Genomic DNA, 22962 nt, shown 5'->3' with positions numbered 1-22962 from the left:
CAAGATCATGGCTTCTTAGTCTGGCTCACAACCCACTGTGCTCTAGAAAGAAGTTTCAATCCTTCTATCTGCAACAGCCAAAGAAGTGGTGACTAACATTTGAACTTACAGTGTGGGTATGTCCTGTTCAAACATCCAACATGTTCTTTGGCTCAGTCATTGTCTGACATGCTCTATTTCTGAAAGTGATTGTGCACACCGGGTAACCAATGTCTCTATCAAAACATTCTCATTGCAACATCAACTGAGTCAGAAGAAGTACTGGGTGCCAATTTGCAGCTTTATATAATGACACAGATCCCTATGACTGTTTTAAATTACTTAAAGGTTCGTATTGGGAGCCCTCCTTACAATGATTTGTGTATATTATTCTTTTATTTGATATAACTTGTATCAATATCCTACATTAAAATGATGATGAAGAAGAAGGTAATGAGGGAGAATAGCTAAATCTCTATAGCACATTCTATGTTCTATCCATTTTGCTAGGTATGTTCCATCCACAGTTCTCTGAGAACTGTATTACTCTTTCCTGATTTACAGATGAGGAAATTGACAAATAAGGCAATTAAACAATTAGCCCAAGGACTCACATTTGGAAGTGGGAAAGCTAGAATTCAAACCCAGAAAAGTCAGACTCCAGAGCCGAAGTTTTAAAAACACTATGCCAATTAAAAAAAAAAAAAATCTGTCTCAAAATTACATGAAGAAAATTCTACATTCTAAAGGTATCTAAAATGGTGGTGATGATGATTGCTGTTAACAAGATTAAATACATGGACAGGGCATTTCAATTTGCAAACAAAGATGAAATCTTGGACTGGGATATGGGCCTAACATCTCAGTTACAGGTCTATGTATGGAAAATTGCCTGTCCCCACAAGAAGGAGCTGAAACAGATTCTAAGGAACACATATAAATACTTTGGAGGATTTGCATAATCAAATTTGTTGTTAGTTATAATTTATAGAAAAGTATGTGTGTGTGTATGGAAGGGAGTAGTTGGTAAAAGAAGACAGAGAGAGAAGGAAGAGAGAGGGAAAAAACTAAAAGACCAAGTTCTAGTTCTCCACTCCAGTTCCTTGTATGCAGAATTTTTTTTCAAAGAAGGCTGGCTTAACAGTAGAACATCAGGTCCTAAAATAATAAAAATAAAAAGAACAACCCACATGTGGAAAGGAGTTCATGGCTCAGAGACAGTGAAACAGAACAAAACAAAAAATGTCCCCTTTCTAGGAGACATCACCTTTTCCTTGTGGCAACATTTCACTTGGCCATTTTGAAAGATTCAGCCTCCTTTTGTAGTGTTTCAAAGCAATACGGAGAGAGTGATATTCCTTAAACTTACATGGAATTATTATTATTATTATCATTTTTACAAATGGCCTTAAAACAGAGGGGAAGCATGATAAGAGCAAAATAGAATTCAACTCTTTAGCTAAGAAATTTCTTCCAAATGAAATTTCAGATTTTATTTTTATCCTGAAAAGTCCTACTCCCCAAGAAGCCCCTTTGTGAGCAAAAACACTTTTCCCTAAGACTTATCACTAAGGCTGGTTTACTTCTACTCATCAGCTCTTCTGTTATCGGGAAAAAAAAAAAAAAAACCCAAAACACAGCCTGGTAAAGGGCTGGTCTCTGGAGTATGACATACCACCACTGTGATCTCAGGCAGATGACTTCCCTTCTCTGACCCTCAGTGTCCACACCTAGCAAATCAGGCAATAATGTTTATTTCTCATGGTGAAGAGTTGAACGAGGAAGCATATGTAAAGTTTCAGCTCAGTATTTTCTCCCCTTTTTTCTTCTATTGTAAAATGACTGAATATTGGTTCACTGTCATTTCTCTATGATTTTTTCCAACTTTATAGTTCTATGGTAGTTGATTCACATCATTAGAAATGTGTTTTATATTCAGTTGGCTTCCCTGTTGAGTTTCCTGTAAAATTTTCATAGGTAGTGGGGAATAGGGCAAATAGGAAAGATGGCAAGGGGGAAATACCGTAGTGTGTGCTCATGTACGAAGCTGAGCTCTGCTGCTTGTAGGCTGAATTAAGGAAAGCTGCACAGTCACCATTGGCACAGAAACTTTTAAAGTCACTCTGTAACTTCTAGCTAAGCAGATGTTTCTCAAGAATGCCAGTTGGAAAGAGTGATGGAAAGGGACACAGTAAAAAAGATACTGCACGTTTTAGAGAAAAAAGGTCCTTCATTAAACTATTTGTTTAATCAGTGAGCACTTTAGCAAGCATACCATGTACCTTACATGGTGCATATTTTCAAAAACACAGGATAGAAACATTTTAACCCCTTTTGCAGTTAAGAAAACTGAGACTCTAAATGTTGAGTCAGCTAGTAAGCAATTACCTCAGGATTCTAACCCAGTGTGGGATCCAAATACTGTCCTTTTTACAAGTTGAATGCCAAAGATATATGAACCAGGATATATAACATTAGTCAGTTTAAGCAAATATAGGGAATGTGTTCATTTCATGAAGTCATCGGAAGGAATAAGAAGAACCAGCTCTAATGGATACACACACAATTGGGTTGCCCTATGCCTTCCCTCCTACTAGCCCTCCACCCCGACTCCCACCTGTGCGGTCACTTCCACCTCTTGTCTGTTTCCCAGGGAATGTTAATTTCTTCTCTGCATCATCTTTTCCCAGGTCTGAACCCATGGCCACAAGCAGCTTCAGTGCTGTATATTACAACCCACCTGGCAAGGGAAATAAGGGTCTCCTCTGCCTTCTTAAAGACAAACTATTTAAGAAAGAACCCTTATTGTTTTGGTTCAGTTGCATATCCATATCTGAAACAATAGGATGGCACCTGGATATAGTTCCAATGACTAGGTTACACACTTACACATATGACCAGGGGTCTGCAGCTTGGGAATTGGAAACCCCCTACAGAATCCCAACCATGGAGGAGAAGCAGCTACTCCCCCTACCCGCCCCCCAAAAAAAAAATAAAAGAAAGGAATTGTTGTTTGGGCCAGATAAAGAAACAAATGACCACTCTCTAAGTAAGGAAAAACCCCGGAATTTGGAGGTGGGTAGAAATAAGTTTTAACTCTATTCTGCTCCTTCTTGAATGTATGACATTGAACTTTAGTCAGGGTGGTAAGTGAGCTACAAAGTAACAAATCCAAGAACAATCAGTGCTAAATAACTAATTGCTAAATGAAAGAATGATAAAGTGCTAAGTAAATGCAGGTCCTCATATCAATATAACTTTGATCTGTGGTGTAAAGTTTTCCTTATCAAGGCTTATGATTTTATAACTACCCACCACCCCCATCCCACTCTCTGGCCATTTTCCCCAGACACTGTGTTTAAATAGACTCTAACCTCAGAGAAAACAAGGATGGCATTTTCTGCATCTTTTGTGTCCTCAGAACACCTGGCAAAGGTCTAGGCACAGACCTGTGTTAATAGCACTTTCTTAAGAAGTACTTTTTAACTTATGTCATTGAAAATATTTATAGACTTACCACATTAGGAGTCCATACTCAACTTGAGCATTGGTTGTGCTCTAGATGTTCTAGATCCTGGGCAAAAAATCATTTCTGAGTATAGGCAGTCAGAGTGTTAACATTCACTTCTGTCTAAAATGTGCAAATAAGTGACATTTTATCAATTTTTCTGGCCTAAAGTTACAAGGTTATGTTAAATCGTTTTCACATTCGATAACTGTTGCCTTGAAAAGGAGGAATATTATGGATGTTAAGCCCTTGCAACACACTCTGCATTATGAATTTCCATTATTTAATTCTGTTCTTCTCATGATCATTTTTCATGCATTTCCATTTATTAATTATGTTCACACTGATGTTCTGAAATCACCTCAGCCAAGCTCATTATATACTTTGATGGAAAAGCACTTAAATCTAAATGACAATTTACATTTACCTTTCTAAAATAGATTTGTAATGATGTTGAAGACTTTTCCCTAAATAGGTGCTTATTTTGAAATTCTAATTGAATTTTATATTTTGTCCCACAAAAAATAAGCACAGCATTATTTTGGCTGAAATTACTGTGTCTCTTGCCCAATTATTCATGGCTTTGAAACCCGAGCTGCTCTTTCTTGTCCTTTTGTCATCCGGTTGAAAACCCTCTTCCACAAATGTTATGACCTGTGGGTGAATACGGAAGAGACATAGGCAGTCTGAGGATACCTAAGGCTTATGTGTATTGTGTGTGGAGAAGGTCAAGTGTCGAAGGTGCTAGAACACTAATTTGGATGTCAACATTTCTTTTGTATGGTAATGGAAGGCGTGAATTTGCTAACTTGCATTGCTGATCAAACTCCAGTTGGCTTGAGCTCCTTTTCTTCTGATGACTATCGCCCTCGGCGCACAAGGACGACAAGACGCCCCAGTTCGATGCATCTTCTATTTCCGCAAGTCTACACACTTATATACGCTTACATGACCAATCAGCGAGCAGGGTACAGGAGGGAGTGAATCAGGCTGTGCACCTAAACGAACTTCGCTAGAAACCAATGCTGTTTACTTCCTCTTTGGGTGTTCCGCTTAGTCTCACGAGGCAATCCTAACCTGGCAACTTGCCAGGCGCCATCTTTTAATGGCGGAGGCTGCCCTGGCCAGGAGCCTGCCTCCAACATCTCCCCCTTTTTTCTTTTATGGCAGGGATCGTGCCTGTCTTAGGTTGTCAGTGGCGGGGAATATCCTTACCCGTCATCAGACGGCAGATATCAATGATCTGCATCCTGTCTTAGGTTGGTATATTTCCCCCACCAATTTTACCCGTCATTGACTACTGATCCAGCATACTTGGCCACACTTGGGGGGATGTTCCAGCCTCGATGGCTAACAAGGCCTGCACCATGGCTTGCTGTTGCTTATGTTGCTGTCGCCTCCAAATTTGCAGTTTCCTTACTAGCAGAATCAAGCCTACTACAAGGATTATCATCAGACCAATTACGCTAGCCCATTGTTTCGTAAAGGTTAACACATCTTGCAATGTTTTGATTATCTCTGGGAGGGTTGCAAGCTCAACTCTGGTGTTATTTATCCTTGTTATGCCTAGTAGCAGGTGCTGAGTATAGTTTTGGAATTCTGCGGACTAATTCCCCCGCAAGTATTGGGAGAGCTGTCGGGAGACATTCTATAAGTCACTCATATTAGTATAGGCTATGGGAGTTACACAAATTGCCGGGAAGGGTACTATACATCCCAGTCCCAATAGGGCCCCCCATATGTCCACTTGTTCTTGAACCAAATCCACTCTCTGGTTGACTATCAGGATTCCTGCTTGCAGATGTGCATTGATCTGAGTCTGTGTTTGAAGGGCAGCCGCCGTTCCTTCTGCAAGGGTGTTCACAGCTTCCATAGTGGGTATAGTTGCAGCAAGCGAGACTGCTGCTGCCGTGGCAGCTGCTGTAGATATAGCCAATGCTGTCACAACGGCGGCTGTGATACCAAAATCTCTCTTCTTTCTGGATAGCACCACTGGTAACTTGTCCTCTGGAATGGAAACTGGGATAGGAACATGGGTAGGAATACGCATAATCACAGCCAGCTTGAAGGCCGTGACATTCAAGATAGCAAATTCTTAGTGCAATTCAATGTATCATTCAGCTCGCTAGCATTTGTTACGAGGAAAAGGAATGGTGGCCAGACGCATATGGGAGTGGGCTGATAAGTAATATTATTGGGGCAAGACACATTAACTGTTGTCTCAAAGGTACTAGAGTCATTTTGTTTATAAGAACAGTTGAGGAATTTGCCACCATTTAACATGGACACTGCTGAGATATCAGTACATGCTCCTAGCAAGTTACAGACCTGCCATGCATCAAAGGGAGAGGAGGGAATATGAGAGAAGAGTTAGTCACTGGTAAAGGATATAGCCATGCTTTAACCACTGCTCACAGCTCTCTGGCTTGAGTCTGCCACAGGAGGTGTAGCATCCCCAGAGTTATCATCAGCATCTTCAGCATCATGACTGGTGTCTTGAGGCAAGGCTGCATGCACCAGCCGCTCTGGGATCCAAATTGGAGCCTCCTTTTCCTGTGGAAAAACACATACAGACCCCCTACTCCATACTAACACTGGATCTGGTCCATTCCACTTTCCTGTGAGGATGTCCCTCCAAAGTACTAAAGGCTTAGGGGAAGCAGCAGCATCACTTGCATGTCTGTCTGCAGCTGATTTACCCGTTTTGTCCAACGTTAAAAAATTCAAAATAAAGAGAATGGTGTTAAGCTTATCTTTAGGGGACCTGAAGGTGTCCCCTATTCCCCCTTTTTGTTTATAAAGTGCATTTTTTATTGTAAGACGCGCACGCTCCACAACACCCTGTCCTTGTGGGTTATAGGGTATTCCATGTATCAAGTGGATGTCAAGTTGTTGTAGGAAGGCTTTAAAGGGTTGTGAGGTGTAGGCTGGACCATTATCTGTCTTTAATTGGCGTGGCTTTCCCCATGCCGCGAAAGCCTGTAGGCAATGGGCGATAACTCCTCTGGATTTTTCCCCCATATGCACTGAGGTGAAAATTATTCCAGAGCAGGTATCTACAGAGCAGGTATCTACAGAGACATGAACATATCTTAACTTTCCAAATTCTGAAACATATGTGACATCCATATGCCATATATGATTAGGTAACAAACCCTTAGGATTAACCCCCAAGGACGGTGCAGGTAGTAAGATCACGCAATTTCTGCAGGAGACTACTATGTCCCGTGCCTATGCTTTTGTTATGTTAAATTTGAGGCGAAGAGTTAAAGCATCCTGTTTCTTCAAATCCTCCCCTAAGTGGTCCCATTGAGGTATGTTTAGCAAGCCTTCATCTAGGAACCATGGAGCCGCCTTTTCCACTGTATTCAAAAAGGCCCGAGCAGTTTTTGCTTTTAGTGGAGTTCCATTGGCTTTCAGCAGGTCTTCTAAAGACCCTTCCAACCGCACTTTAGATACTTCAGATCCCATTATGAACACACAGACAACAGATGCGGACGTTAAAGACTCGCCGCTAAATCCCGGCTTTAAGGCCGCCCCGCTTCTTATTGGGGACTCGATAAATCCCGGCTCTAAGGCCGCCCCGCTTCTTATTGCGGACTTGTACAAGATTCCAACCACTTTGATCGTGGTCCCTTCCCCGCTTACCTGCGGTTTCGTTAAGAAAATCCCGGCTTGGGCGCCTGGGTGGCTCAGTGGGTTAAGCCGCTGCCTTCGGCTCGGGTCATGATCTCAGGGTCCTGGGATCGAGGCCCGCATCGGGCTCTCTGCTCAGCAGGGAGCCTGCTTCCCTCTCTCTCTCTCTGCCTGCCTCTCCATCTACTTGTGATTTCTCTCTGTCAAATAAATAAATAAAATCTTTAAAAAAAAAAAAAAAAAAAAGAAAATCCCGGCTTTATGGCCGCCCCGCTTCTTGTTGCGGTCTTGTACGAGTTTCCCACCACCTTTGTCGTGGTTTTACCCCGCATACCTGCGGACTTCTCCCTTGCAAGGTTTTTCTATTTTTACTCCCCGCTTTACCACGGAATTCCCACTTTTGGACGTGGCTAATGTCCCCGCTTACCTGCGGACCTTTACTCCCCGCTTTCCTGCGGATTACCTTGCAAGATTCCTTTATTTAGTTCCCGGGTGCCGGCGCCATTTATCGCCCTCGGCGCACAAGGACGACAAGACGCCCCAGTTCGGATGCATCTTCTCTCTATTTCCGCAAGTCTACACACTTATATACGCTTACATGACCAATCAGCGAGCAGGGTACAGGAGGGAGCGAATCAGGCTGTGCACCTAAACGAACAACTTCGCTAGCAACCAATGCTGTTTACTTCCTCTTTGGGCGTTCCGCTTAGTCTCACGAGGCAATCCTAACCTGGCAACTAGCCAGGCGCCATCTTTTAATGGCGGAGGCTGCCCTGGCCAGGGGCCTGCCTCCGACAGATGACTTTTCAGTAAATCTTTTGAAGAGCTTTCTGTTATTCTAGAATACATTCTAAATTGTTAAAGTTTGCCCTGAAGGAGCTGTCGATTTTAGCCTCCCTCTGTCTCTGGGAACTTAGTCACTCTCACCACGCCCCAGACATGCCCCAGACACGCCCCAGACACGCCCCAGACACGCCCCCAGACACGCCCCAGCCACATTCTCCTTCAGTTGCTCTGATGAATGCGCCATGCTTCCTGCTACTTCATACAAAATGTGTTCCTGTATCTATTCTTCCTCCCTACAGTGCTCTCTCCTTGCTCTCCTTTCCTGGCTATTTCCCACCTGCTCATACATTTGTGCTTAAATATTATTTCCTCCAGACTTCCTAGACCAAGTGAGAATTTTCAAAGAGCCAGCGTTTTAGTTTTAAATTTCTAAACTTAACCTTTATCATTGCTCCATAGTAATGGACAATTTTTTCTCAAGACTAGCGGGGACCAAGAAGAAAGAGCAGAAAAACAGGAACATGTGGATTCCTTAAATACTTTTTGTGTCCTTTTCCCAGTTCTAGTTGCCCAGAGAACGAAGTCAAGGAAATAGGAACCGAAAAGGCAAAAGCTCCAAAGATGGAGCCTGCCAAAGATGAGCCAACAAATTCAATGGCTTTTTTGGGCTATTCTGTGAGTAAGATGAATAAGGTGTTCAGGAACCCACAGAGAGGAAGTGGTCCGAGAAATAACTACATCCAGGCAAATGATAGTCCTGCCTGTACGTGGAGTCTCTCCGGGCAGCTCTGAGCCCTGGATTCCTTACTGTCAGCAATGGTGCCTCTGAGAGCACTCTCAGTCTCTTACTTATGCTTAGCATTTTTAGCCTACGTTCTTATCTGTTTTTTATTTTATTTTTAAAGAATTTTATTTATTTATTCGAGAGGGAGATAATGAGAGAGAGCACAGAAAGAGAGTGAGGGGGAGAAGCAGACTCCCCACTGAGTAGGGAGCCAGATGTGGGACTTGATCCAAGACCCTGAGATGGTGACTTGAGCTGAAGGCAGACCCTTAGCTGACTAAGCCACCCCGACGCCCTCTCTCTCTCTTTTTCTTTTTTTTTAAGATTTTTTTTTATCTATTTGAGAGAGAGATCTGTCTTTATTTTAAATAGTTTACAGAAGTGAAGAGTGTGTGTGCATGTGTGTGTATATTCCGATGACTCTAAATACACTTCAGCCTTAGAGTTTTCATATACAGTATTCCATGTTCACAAATGACATTTTCCTACTGCTTCTGAAACATAATGGGTGAGATCCCCCGAGCCCTGTGAGTAGATAAGAGGAGAGGAGAACTCTGCTGTGTTGAAGACTGACCTCAAGCTACAATTTCCTATCTACCATTCATCCCCTACTTTCCTTATTGGCAGCATCCCAGCAATTAATTATTTTTTAAAATTATTTGACGTCTCCTCCCAGTCGTCTGTGTACTTCGTGATGTTTGGTACTGTCTTTTTTCTTCATTGCTCGAAGAAAGTTCAGTTCCTTCATTGAACATAGCAGATACTGGGTAAGTATTTACCAATTGAGCAAATGAGAGACTCAGGTGAGAAGAGGAGAAGGAGACCACAAAAGCAGATTCTTTTTTTTTTTTTTTTAAAGATTTTATTTATTTATTTGACAGAGAGAAATCACAAGTAGATGGAGAGGCAGGCAGAGAGAGAGAGGGAGGAGGAAGCAGGCTCCCCGCTGAGCAGAGAGCCCGATGCGGGACTCAATCCCAGGACCCCGAGATCATGACCTGAGCCGAAGGCAGTGGCTTAACCCACTGAGCCACCCAGGCGCCCCACAAAAGCAGATTCTAATTTTGTGTTTCCATGCCAGCTCTGGGCCTCAATATTCTGTGCTCCTGAAAGGCCTCTTACTTTCTTCTTTGCTCCTCATGTTCGAATGTGAGTTTTAATTCCCTTATCATGTACTTATTTAAATGCTCTATCACTGAAAGAAATAAATCACTCATTTTTATGACTGTGGAGGAACCACTTTACAATTGTTCCTAGTTTTCACATTTGGTTAAATCTTACTGAAATCTATAGGGATACAAGATCTTTCAGAACAAGTTCTAAAATCTTGCTTGTTGACATTGTTTCTCATACCCAGGTCAGAAAAGTTGATTGTGAGTCATCATTATTTTATTTGCATATAGTGAAAGAGTCATTCCATACATATTTCAAATAATACAGTGACCAGGTACTTCTTTGAAATGAAGAAAAAAGGTAAATCATGTCTTGCCCTAGAAAAATTACATATGACCACAGAGATTCACTTAATGCGTCCACATACTACACAGCTGGGTTTCCTTTCAAGATGAGGAAAAGAAAAACAGAGTGAGCAAACAGCATATTACAGAAAACTTCTGATTAGCTGGTGACAGAGAATAATATCATATCACTGGGCTTATTCTGAGTTAAGCTAGTCTGAAACTGCAAAAAAGATAGTTAAAAGCATCCAAATGAGTTGCCAAGAGACACTCTAATAGAGGTCTAAAAATTAAGCACAGGAGATGGGTGAGCTGTGTGAGAGGCAGTGTTCATTCTAGTTGACTGATTCATATTAGAAGAAGTGCTGTGTGTGAGTGGACAAGGAAGGATCCAGACAGGGGCCAAGAAAGGGCTGTGGGTCACCTCCCACTCTCCCCCTTGTGTGGGCAACTTTGTGCAGTGCACAAACCATACAACCAGAAGCTGTGGCCTGGCTCCCAGTTTTAGCAAGATACGAAACAAGTGGACAGAGATTGATGGGAAAGATCCCTGTTGTACCCTGGTACAGTCTTTACACATTTATTTTCTTTTAATTAGCATGACAGGCACTTTAACAGAATGAACAAAGACTCAGGCTTTGACATGAGAGAAAACTGCAGGATAAATCCCAAGTTTATCCCCCAAGAGTTCAGAGACCTTTTACACTCCTCTCTGAACCTGTATCACTTTATTTTTTTAATTATTATTTTTCTTTTTTTTTAAAGATTTTATTTATTTATTTGACAGAGAGAAACACAACAAGAGAGGAAACACAAGCAGGGGGAGTGGGAGAGGGAGAAGAAGGCTCGCTGCTGAACAGGGAACCAAAAGTGGGACTTGATCCCAGGACCCTGGGGTCATGACCTGAGCTGAAGGCAGACACTTAAGGACTGAGTCACCTAAGTAACCCTAGTCTGGATCCCTTTGACTACAATATTGAAAGGATAGTGTCTTCCTTAGTAATTTGTTGTAAGGACTAAATAAAAGGAGGTCTACATTGTGTCTAGAACACTTTTTGGTATATAGTAGGTGCTCCATAAATCATTTTGCTGCTGTATTATTTAGGGTTTTGGTTTTTTTGTTTTGTTTTGTTTTTAGGGTAGGATTTCATTGGGAGCCTTGTTTAAGGGAAGGACGCTTATCTTGATCTGAGTAAAAAAACAAAGATTGTCTTGTTCTGGGCCACCATAACAATTGCTGGCAATATATCAACATGTCAAATTAAGTTAAAACATTTTCTTAAATATTTAACTATGAACAAATAACAATGACAATTGAATGAATTGGAGCTCTTGGCTGATCTCTGACAATACCAAAAGGTATATAACAAATTGTCCTTATTCATGAAGCGACCTAGATACCAATGGATCATAAAAATGCAAAATAGACTCATTTCTAGGAAAGGATATAGTCTATGCCCACAGAGGTGTCCACTTGGCTTACACAACCGAGCCAGTGTTATAACTGCTTTTGTTTAAAAATATATATCATACGGGGCGCCTGGGTGGCTCAGTGGGTTAAGCCTCTTGCCTTCAGCTCAGGTCATGATCCCAGGGTCCTGGGATCGAGCCCCACTTTGGGCTCTCTGCTCAGCCTAGCAGGCTCCCTGCTAGGCTGAGCAGAGAGCCTGCTTCCCCCTCATTTCTTTCTCTGTGTGCTGCTCTGCCTACTTGTGATCTCTCTCTCTCTCTGTGTCAAATAAATAAAATATTTAAAATATATACATATATATATCATAAAAATAAATAAAAATGTATTTAATCATATCCTCATTTTTTCCATGACTTAAAGAAGTTTGTTTCTCTCTCTTTCTCTCTCTCTCTCTCTCTCTCTCTCATACACACACACACACACGCATGCACACACACACTGCTTGTGTGAAGAGAGCAGAGCACACCCATTGTAGAGGTGAGAGGATGTGGGGTTGGTACTTTATATTTCAGTCCTAGCTTCCCAAGTAGTGATTTTGCACATGGATTTCAAAAAATAATTGCATTAATCAAAACTCTATTTGTTCCTCTGCATCAGTATTGATTTCACCTACACACACCAAATTTATATTCAGTCTCTTTAATTGCCTGCGTCCTACTGCTTCTCCTTTCCCTGGGCTAAGGGGCACCCATGGATCTTCATATCACAGATACACTCAGCCTTGTCCTTTGAAATAAGATGTCTCTGAAACTCAGATACAAAGAAGCAGGAATTAGGCTCATTCTTTTCCTACCTTTGTTTCTCATCAGACTGCCTCCTGCCATTCTTTTGTTGACCCTGGTGTTTAATTTACATTTGTTGGATAAGCAAGTGATGATTGCATTCCATTTAGTTCTCCGAAAATGGATAAATTACCTCATTCTTGGCATGGCATTTTAGACTACAAAAATTAAATGGTAACTCAGATCTTTAGCAGCAAGTTAGAAAGCTAATATTAAAATGGTATGAGAGATCAACATCGAGTGTCTTATTCAAAGAAAAAGAAAAAAAATAAATAACAAATGTAATAAAGCTTAACATTTGCAGAAACATGAGCAGAAAATAAACAGTAATTCTTGCCCTATTATTGAAATGATGTTGTTAGTCAGAAATTATTTCAAAATTTTAAAATTTGAAAAGACAATGCCAGATAAAGATTTGAAATAACGATGACCCATGACCATGTCAGGTGGGGACGATGTGGTATGATTTTGCAGAACGGGAATAATTAATGAGACCCACAGGTAAAGTATACAGTATGAGCCCTTTAGATAACATCCTGCACCAGAGCTCAGTCACCTTTAAGACACGTTCACCTCATCTTAGTAAATCCTGATCAAGATCTTAATCATTTCGGAAATCCAACACTAGTCTTCCAAGTCACCACCAGCAAAATAAAATAAGATAAAACACAAAATAAAATAAAAGTTGAAGGCTTTTGAATGAAGTTTGCTTTGAACATAATTCCAGCCAAAATTAAATACCCTTGCTTCCCAGTACTAAAGAATAGACCAAAAAAAAGCAACCCAATTTCCAAGTCATACACTGGCAACCACATCCATATCAAAGTCTTCTGTTGTTTTTGTTTGTTTGTTTATTTTCTAGTTGCTGGGCCTTTTAATTACCTCAGTGGTCTCTAGGAAACCTGCCAGGCATCCAGCCCCCACAGCACTGCCATCCATTCACCCCTCTCCCTGCAGAACAAAGCCATCTACATGGAAAACATGGCATTGCGCAGTAACATGCTTGGGAAATAAGTGTGCTCTGCAGAGTCTCTTAATCCTTTATTCACTTCAAAATCATGACATGTTATGGCCTCCCTCGAGAGACAACTCCAATTATTTTCACAGTTTATCTAGGTTTCTGGAAAAACCTGTTTGAAAGTTGCCTCCTTATCCCCTCTCCCCTGACGGTAGGCTTACTAAGGAATGCCTATTGCCTTTACATTTTTATTTCTGAGGAAAAACTGCTCACTGGACGTTTGTTTTCCACATGGCTCCCCGAGAGAGACACACACAAACAGGAAGACTGTAAAATAGAAAAGGATAAATTGGGACACCAAGATAAACATGTACTTCAGTTCTGAGGTCCTGACCTATTTTTAAAAGCTAAGGAAAGAACAAGATCTGTTCCTCCTCCTAAGAAATTCCATGGGAATTCTCGAAGTGCTGTAGTAACATAGAGCATAAAGTAGCTCTCCCCATTCCTGGAAGGGAAGTTCAGCTTTTTGAATTTCCAAAAGAAATGACTGTCACTCTTTCCCTCTCAGCAACTCTCTCTGTTTGGTAGCTCAGTGATGGCAGCTGTCAGAGCTTGGACTCAAACACTAGTATAAGCACTACATATCCAAGATTCCTTAATTTTCAGAGTTTTCAGTTCAGAATGTTTTGGGAAAAAAGTCAAAAAACAAATAAACAAAAAACCCAGAGTTTGAAAGATCAAGTGTCCATTGCCTGATTATATAGAATGGCGTCTTTTGGGGAACAGAAACTGGGAATCACTGGGAACATGATTTCATCATCCTGATGGGAATACAATGAAATTTATTCCAAAGAACACGTTGAACTGGAAACCTGTCAATTATAGTCAATCCCACATTACCCATGAACACTACGGACAGAGAGGACAAAGCCAATGAGATTCCAGGATTATCTGAAACCACCTTTTGCTCCTTTCTTCTTACTCCCCATGTTCCTTCCTGCCACAGGTTCTTTGAATATGCTGTTCCCTATTGCATACAATAAAGCAGTATCCAAGTTTGCCTTTTCCTTATTTCTGTTCTTGTACCTGTGTTTAAGTATAATCCAAAGGATTGAGTCAGCAGAAGGGACCTTTACAAATTCAACAACTATTTATGTGGCCAACAACGGGCAGTACTTTCTTGGCATTTGTATAGGAATGAATAAGGTAAAGGCTTTGCAGTCAGCAAAGGAGACACAGCCATGATCCTTATTCTAGCTGGGTCAGCGCTCTGGCAGAGGCACGAATGGTATGGGAAGTGACATAACATGGCGGCTAAGAACTGGTGTTCTGGAGCGACACTGCCTGAGTTTAGTGCTATTCGGTCACTTCCTAGCTGTGTGACCTCAGACAAGTTATCTACCCTCTCTGGGTCTCAGTGTCGTCACCTAAAAAATGCTGTTGATGTTAATATGGTATCTACCTCAAATGGTTGCTTTAGTGATTAAATAAAGTATAAAATGTGCTTAGAAGAGCGTCTGCATGGAACAGGGTTTGTTCTTATTAGCAGCGCTATAGGAGTTCAGAGGAGTATGTGACTAAATCTATACAGAGACTTTTCAGGAGACCTAGCATCAGACCTGCCTTTTTAAGAGCACACCAGCTTAGAAAGCATCAACTTCTCTTTCAAACATGCTGACAACACCGGAAAGCGTTTCCAGATTGCAGAGAGCTGACTCAGGACAGCTAGGTAGGTTCTAAGTCTCAAACTCATACTCTTGGCCTCGAGTTCTTTTTCTAACTCTTTGAAGAATTCATTCTTTTCTATTTTGAACAAATGTCACAAAACCATGTCAGAATTCCCTCACGAATGATCCTCGTTCTGGAGAGAGTATTTTCAACCACAATAACCAAAGTTATTGCACGGTGAGATATCTGGAATGTGTGTCCAAAATTTCCCTGGACTCCAGCTGGGCTTCAAAGGAAAGGAAGCTGGTGACCTAACTCTGCTTGGGACATTCTGAAAGAGGCCACTTGATCAAACTAGTTGGAGACACTTGCTGAGAACGAAATGGATCTGGCTGAAATTGCCATTATAACTCCCTCCGTATACTCTATCTCAGACCATCGACTAATAATTGTAACTGACTTCTGGTCACATCCAACCAAAAAGTTATACCCTGTGTATCAAAAAGAAGACAAACCTCAGATTGGTGAGTTCTTTTTTCCTGGACATATCCGTGCCATATGATACGTGAAAGGTTAAAAAAAAAACAAAAAAACATTCTGAAGGTTGGAGTTGCGTTAAGTTTCTGTAGAATGTAAACATGACAAAATAAACTGAAAACTCCTAATGTTTAAAGTGTTAAACTTACATTGGGATTTAAAGAAATTCAACTATATGTATGCTTTGTTTGGCATAAAAAGCAGCCTTGATAAGAGGGGGAATGGCGTAAAGTGATCCGGCCTGGGACGAGAGAATAAATGGGAACCCAGTGTAGTTCCCTATAGAAATATTCAAAATCAGAGTGCCTGGGTGGCTCAGTCATTAAGAGTCTGCCTTCAGCTCAGGTCATGATCCCGGGGTTCTGAAATCGAGCCCCGCATCAGGCTCCCTGCTCAGCAGGAAACTTGCTTCTCCCTTTCCCACCCCCGCCCCCCGCTTGTGTTCCCTCTCTCGCTTTGTCTCTCTCTGTCAAATAAATAAATAAAATCTTTTAAAAAAGAAACAATAAAAATCAAAGCAATACTATGCACTTTTTATATTCCCATAAGCTGACAGCCTTTGAAATTATTTCTGTACATTTATGAACTCTCCCAAATACCACTTAAAATGTTTAAAAAGACTAATTAAAATGTGGCCCTGGGGATGGCAGCATAGAAGTGCATTAATTGTTTTGTGATAAAAAAAAATAAATAAAAGGAATTTGGGTTAGTTTCAAGTGAATGAAGACCTTTGACAAGATAGCAAGTGGTCAACCAAGAGATTCATTTATTTTTCGTTCACTCAAGAAGCACACTCATTGAAGGCCCAGTATATGGTAGGGTTTTTTTTTTTTTTTAAATGTAAGGTAAATTTTTTAAAAAGATTTTATCTTAAAGAGAGAGAGAAAGGGAGCTCACATAAGCACAAACAGGAGGAAAGCAGAGGGGGAGGGTAGAGGGGAAGGGAAAGAATCTCAAACAGACTTCCCACTGAGCACAGAGCCGGACATCGGCCTTGATCACATGATCCTGAGATCACAACATGAGCCAACATGAAGTGTCAGTTGCTTGACCAACTGAGCTACCCAGGGGTAAGGCAGATTTCTTTCAGTCCTCAGGAGGCAGATGAGAAATTAGTGGATGTGACCCAGCTTAGGAAATGCCAAACGGAGGCAGGTGCTAACTGGAGGCACCTAACTCAACTCAGGTGGGGCAGAAAGGGGGTGTGAAAAAAGTCCCGGAGAAGGCAATTCTGAGCTCCTACTCGGCTTGATGGTTGAGGCAGCATCAGCAGAGGGGGTCTTGGGAATGGTCTCCAGGCATGAGGAAAAGCAAAGGAGCCAAGTCCCAGAGCAGTGATTCCAGTACACATTCCAGAAAGAAACAGTTACTTCTGCTGAGAGAAGTCTGGAAATGCAGTATTAAATGCAGGGCGAGGTCAGGAGGTTGGAATTCTAGATCTAGCCTGGGGCCAGGTCTATAATCACTTTAGGAATGTAGATTCCATCCTTCAGGACTAAGAGAGCTGTGGAAGAGGCAGGGAAATGACAGGAAGAAATGAGAAAGATCTCTCTGGGCACAGTGAAAAAAGAATTAGAGAACAGGACATGGAGAGGAAAAACAGTAGGACTTAATTTTTTTTTTTACTTTAATTAAAAGACTATTTTTTTCCCTTTGAAATAATGATATATTCACTATTAGCAGCAAAAATATTAGACAGAACCGATGTATCTTTAACCCAGCTTTTCCTAATAGCAACAACTTACTGAACTATAATATAGTATCAAACCAGGAAACTGTCATTGCACAAGACTGTTAACTAGATACAGACTTTACTCAAATTTTGTCAACTTTTGCATATCTGTAGTTTTATGAATTTTTATCACATATATAGATTCATATAATGGCCACCACAATTAAGATGAAATCTGAATGAGTTTTGGTAAGGACTTGGGCAACAAAAAATGAAGAATAGGGGAGAGATTCAAAAACTAGTTAGAAGAAAAACTCTAATAATTAAGAGCGTGGATTCTAGAGCCAGACTGCCTGAAGGCAGCATCCCAGCTCTAGCACTTTCTAGCTTTGTGACTTGGGACACTGTGTTTCAGTTCTCTTGTCTGCAAAATGAAGATAATTGTAGTGATTTCTAGAAATATAATGAGAAGTAAGTTAGTGTTTGTAACAAGCATAGAACCTGAGTTGGCATATGGTAAGTGCTATGAATATGTTATCCATTACTGGTAAGTAGAATCTAGAGATGGATGGAATGTGGAGGTAAAGAAAAAGTCAAGAAAAAAACAGAATATGGGCTTAGGTTACCTGGTAAATGGCATTGGTATCCACTGAGATAGAAGGATAGATTGGGGAAGAGTGGAGTGGGTAAAATTTGAAGTGTCTTTTTTATTTAAGTAATGAAATACAAGAGTGAGTTCAGTATTCATTATAGAGCTGAGGTTTAGTATAACGTTTGTTTCAAATTTTTATTCCCTATGAAGTATAGCATGAAGATCATCTAGAAAGAAATAGAGCTTTCCTTCTATAATAAGTGCTTTTTATATATACAGATATATATATTTAAATTTAAATAATTTCTATACTATTTACTATTGTATAACTATAATGTTAATATATTTAATACATTATAATATATTACATATTATAATTTATAATTATATATTTATATATTCATATATATTATATAAATACAAATTTATATTTATAAATATAAATATTATGTATATTTATATATCTATGCAGATAATTCTCATCAAAATAAAAATTGGAAACTAAATGTCCAAGAAAATGATCATTTGCTGAAAAAAAAATAGGGTACAGCAATGTACTAGAATATTATACAACTATTAAAAATAATGATAATATATGTATATTTACTAACTAGAAATGAAAGCCATAAAATATTCAGTAGAAGAAACAAGTATAAAAAATATAGTATTGGTCTAATTTTCATAATGTAGCATGACTATATAAATGTGAGTGGGCATGGAAACTTGTGTGTATATGGGTGTACATGTAGCTGGAGAAAGATGTTTGAAAGGATATATGTCACATTCCAGAAAATGGAGACTATTTCTGAATGATGGGACCATGCCTCCTTTTTATTTTCATCTTTACTTTATATTGTTTATATAACCTCCCATACATGTTATTTATAATTGGATTTTTTTTGAAACATGAGGTATCTCCTCTTATGCAGAAGTCAATATGTATTTTCTTCGGCAACATGGGAACATTTTTCCCACAGTTGTTTTATAGAGCGGGAAAGACATTTGAATATATAATATGTTCAGAAATATCTTGTATGGGTTAAGGATGTTGAACCCAAGGCCTTATATGTGTCATAATTAGGGAAGTAGCACTCATATTAGTTTTCTATGGTTGCTGTAAAAAATGAACACAAACTCAGTGGCTTTAAACAATAGAAACTTATTCTTTCATGGTTTTAGATATCAGAAGCCCAAAGTCACTATCTCTGGGCTGAATTCAAGGAGATTTGTTTCTTGCCTCTTCCAGCTTCTGGTGGTCACCAGCATTCCTTGGCTTGTGGCCATCTTCTTCCTTATAAGTTCATATCATCCTACAGTAAAAATCTCCCCCTCCCTCTCTCTCATATGGATATTTTGATTACATTTAGAGTCCACCAAGATAATCCAGGATACTCTCCCCATCTCAAGGTCATTAACTTAATTCCAGCTGCAGAGACTCTTTCTTAATATAAAGTAACTTTTCCAGATATCAAGGATAAGAACCTGATATCTCAGGGACACATTTTTTTATCCTACCACAATATGCTATCCTAAAAATAAGAATCCCTGGATTTAACATATATTGATTAATATTAACCAAAATGAGATCTTGTTGCCACCACCGTGCTGATATGGTCTATGAGCTAGCCTAAATGTTTAATGCAAAAGGACAAATCTGCCACCTGATTTATAAACCCAGTGCTTCTAGTGTCCAAGAGAGGCTTCAACCTCTTCCCTTTTCTGAGATCCCTAGTTTATTAAAAAATTAGGAAATTCCAAACAGGGGCCACTGGATGGTTCAGTTGGTTAAGCGTCTGCCTTCGGCTCAGGTGATGATCCCAGGGACTTGGGATGCTCTGCAGGGAGTCGACTCTCGCTCTGCCCCACTCCCCCTCATTCTTTCAATCTTCATCATTCTCTCTCTCTCAAATAAATAAAAAAAACTTTTTAAAAAGAAAGTAATAATGGAAATCCTGGGGCACCTGGGTAGCTTAGTTGATTAAATGTCTGACTCTTGGTTTCTGCTCAGGTCATAATCTCAGGGTCATGAGATCATGCCCCACACTGGGCTGTGCACTCAGTGGACAGACTGCTTGGGTTCTCTCTCCCTCTCCCTCTGCCCCTCCCCCTGCTCTCTCAAATAGATAAGTAAATCTTAAAAAAAAGAAAAAGAAATCCCAAATAGCTTTAGAAAAATTGGTATATAGTACCTATATTCCCTGATCCTCCTAAGAAGTTCTGCTAGGAGGTCTGTATTTTTGGAATTGACCATCCAGCTTTCATACCATCATCTTACTCATAACCCAGTACAGTGAGCATTTTCTTTTTGGTCCATTTAATGTCATCCATAGCCAAGGCTGTCATGCTGTCATATCAGACCATAACTAACCTGGCCATTGTGCATCTCCAAGATGCCACAGCTGTCTAGCGTCTGGGAGAGGAAACCATAAACGGGTGAAACTGTGTCCAAGGAGTCCTAAATATAGAGCTGAATGAATACAACAGGAAGCTGAAGATAAGCCAGACCTAGGACAGATGAGAAAGGGACAGAGTATGTATGAGGTCTAGGCTGTTACAGAAACTAAGTTCAAGCCAACAGAAAGTTCAACCTGGATGTTCAAGCAGAGCTGTCAGCTCAGGATGTGAGGTTAAGAGGCAGAACCTGGAGAAAGTCCCCGGAGCTGGAATATTGAACATTTTTTACTTTGTACCCATCACCGTGGCTCAGTGCTTTCCACTCATTCTATCACGCAACCTTAAACGACCTTGCAAGAAAGACATGATGATCTTTATATTACAGATGATGGAACTGAGGCTAAGAGAGGTAAAGTAAACTTTTCAAAATTATCTTGGGACAGAGACTAACCTGCGAGTGGAGAGGGAGATGTTCGGGAGAGCCAAGTTGGCTCCAGTAATTAGAATACTCTTAACTCCTTTCCCTGGGCCTCCCTAAATTTATGTTCAAATTACTACCCAGTCATGCAAAATGGGTGATAATTGGCCATCACATGGTTGGGAGAAAAGCAAATAAGTGACAAATTAGCTAATTTTGTATCTGAGAATAGAAACAGGCTCTAATTGTGAGCTGTCTAGGTTTGTCCTGGCTCTTTGTCTCCATAGCCACAAACTCTACTTTCCAACTCTTAACCCAAAGGAATCCTATGCACCACTGCCCTATGGTTTCCCTGCCAATAAAGCTGTAGTGTGTCAGGTCACCGAGTGTGTCCCAGAGTGTGTCCCCTCCTCTGAACATTTGTTTGATCTCCCCAAGGCTCTACCCTCTTTGGTTTTCTCAAGTTTTTGACCTGAAATGGTTCTCTCAGCCACGCCAACCCCAACTCTCCCAGGTAGGATTCTACTCCCTCTTCTTAAGCCTCAGGACCCCATGTTCAGCTCTGCCCTGTTGTAATCACCCACACCAGCAACCTAGTCCTTCTTGAGGAAGGGAACACTACCAAGAACTACCGTGGTAGAAAATAGCCCCCACCTCTTTTCCAAAGCACTAGAAAACTCTGTACCCATTGGTCTGTCTCTGCCAGCACATAGGAACTAATTTCTACAACCCTGTTGATGGATAGCAAAAGCAAGGGATATTTTAAAAGGTCACATCCAAATTTAAATGGGCTGAAAGTAAGAATGATTCCAAAAGCCTGACCAAGAGCATAGATAATGAAGAGGATAGAGGATAATAAAGAGGATAGAAATGACAGGTGGGGGAAAAAAAAAAAAGAAGAAGAAGAAGAAAAAGAAATGGCAGGTGGGTCTCGAGGGGGCTCCTGGGCCACGGACAGAAGGCTTTGTGTGCAGTATTCTAGGATAAGAATGTGCAATGGGGTGGGGGTAGGTAAGGTCACTGTGCTGATTTGGACAATGAGAAATCTAGGGCCAAGACTAATGCAAACTTCTTGTGTGACTTCATTCCTAGGTCTGTGGTCTGAGTCACGAAGTAGCCTTTCTGAATGCCAGGCTGCTGTTCATCTCTTGTTGGAGGTGAATGCAGTAAGGTTACAGAAACTCTTTATAGGAGCAGAATTGCTACTCCAGGCAAGTGCGTGATGAAGTGACACTTCCAGGAGGTGTTTGTTGCAGGCTTTTTGCCAATCCCTGAAGTATTTTAGCTATAGTACATTCACTGGGGCCACAAGAATGTGTCTGGTTAAGGCCCATTAAAATAGAGGGAAAAAAATGAGAAACTAAGAATACCTGATCCTCTGAAGAATGCATTCAAAAGACAGCACAGTCTATTGGAAGGAGAGTAGAGCCATTCAGAGCCACCTTTGTTAAATCCTTTTGCAGTGTCCTTGTTTTTAATGCAGCCGATGGATGCCATCACATCTTGTTTTTTATGTTTGTTGGCTTACAAGAAGCACGCCGGCTCCCTGACAGCATGTCTAGTGGATATAATTTTGACCAGTCTGTCTTCTTTCTTCCTTAACACAAACCTGAAGGTTGACTTTTTGCCTTTCAAGTCCAGACATTTTTTAAGATGCTGTCATGCCGCTTGAGAATGTCCAGAGGAAACAGTTCCCCTGGGAGGCGTGCATGTCCTCCAGGCAGGGATGCAGAGCGGTCTCCTTGGAGCACTTGTCCTCTTTGATCGGCCGACAACTTCTCCAGTTAGGAAGAGAGGGCAGAGTTCTGCGGCCACCACGGGAGCTCCCACTCCCTCGGAGCAGAGAAAATGAAATGCTTTTCTCACAGAGATTGGGCTGAGAAGTCTCAATCCAATTTAGGTCGATGGCTGCCACTTTTCTGTCCTCTAAATGCTTCTTCAAAGACAAAAACTGGTCTTACGCTTCTGCCTGTAATTTCAAATTTAAAAGAACACCTGGCCCTTCTGCCGAGGTTGACTCAGACAGCTGGTACAGCCATCTAGAAGCCGAGCCAGGAGCTGGCGGGACTCCAGTGCTTGCTCCCTTCTCAGCACGCTCCACACTTTCTGGGGGTAATCAGAATATCCCTACGAGTGAAGAACGGTCTGCACTTTCTTCACCCTTCTGAAGTGCTTACTGTGCTTTCTACAAATGGCAAATAGAGGAGCAAGTACTTTGGAGAGTGTTCTGTGTTCCTAGATGTCTTAGGTGAAAGCCTTTCCTCATGTAATAATGGGATGGCAGCGTGGTTCTCCTGGCTTGGCCACCTCGCTGCTTCAG

General features: G+C 40.9%; 1 long non-coding RNA gene across 1 annotated transcript in view; it reads right to left on the bottom strand.

Annotated features, from left to right (window-relative positions):
- The window catches only part of LOC116578261, a 27034-nt gene extending 4072 nt beyond the window's left edge, over positions 1 to 22962 (bottom strand). Inside the window, exon 1 of the long non-coding RNA XR_004280800.1 lies at positions 22013 to 22962. This is a non-coding gene — a long non-coding RNA (uncharacterized LOC116578261). The remainder of the gene's footprint in view (positions 1 to 22012) is intronic.

Source organism: Mustela erminea, chromosome 1 (genome assembly GCF_009829155.1).
Source record: "Mustela erminea isolate mMusErm1 chromosome 1, mMusErm1.Pri, whole genome shotgun sequence".
Lineage (NCBI taxonomy): Eukaryota > Metazoa > Chordata > Mammalia > Carnivora > Mustelidae > Mustela > Mustela erminea.
Note: the sequence above shows the minus strand (reverse complement) of the source record. Positions and strands in the feature narration are given on the sequence as shown.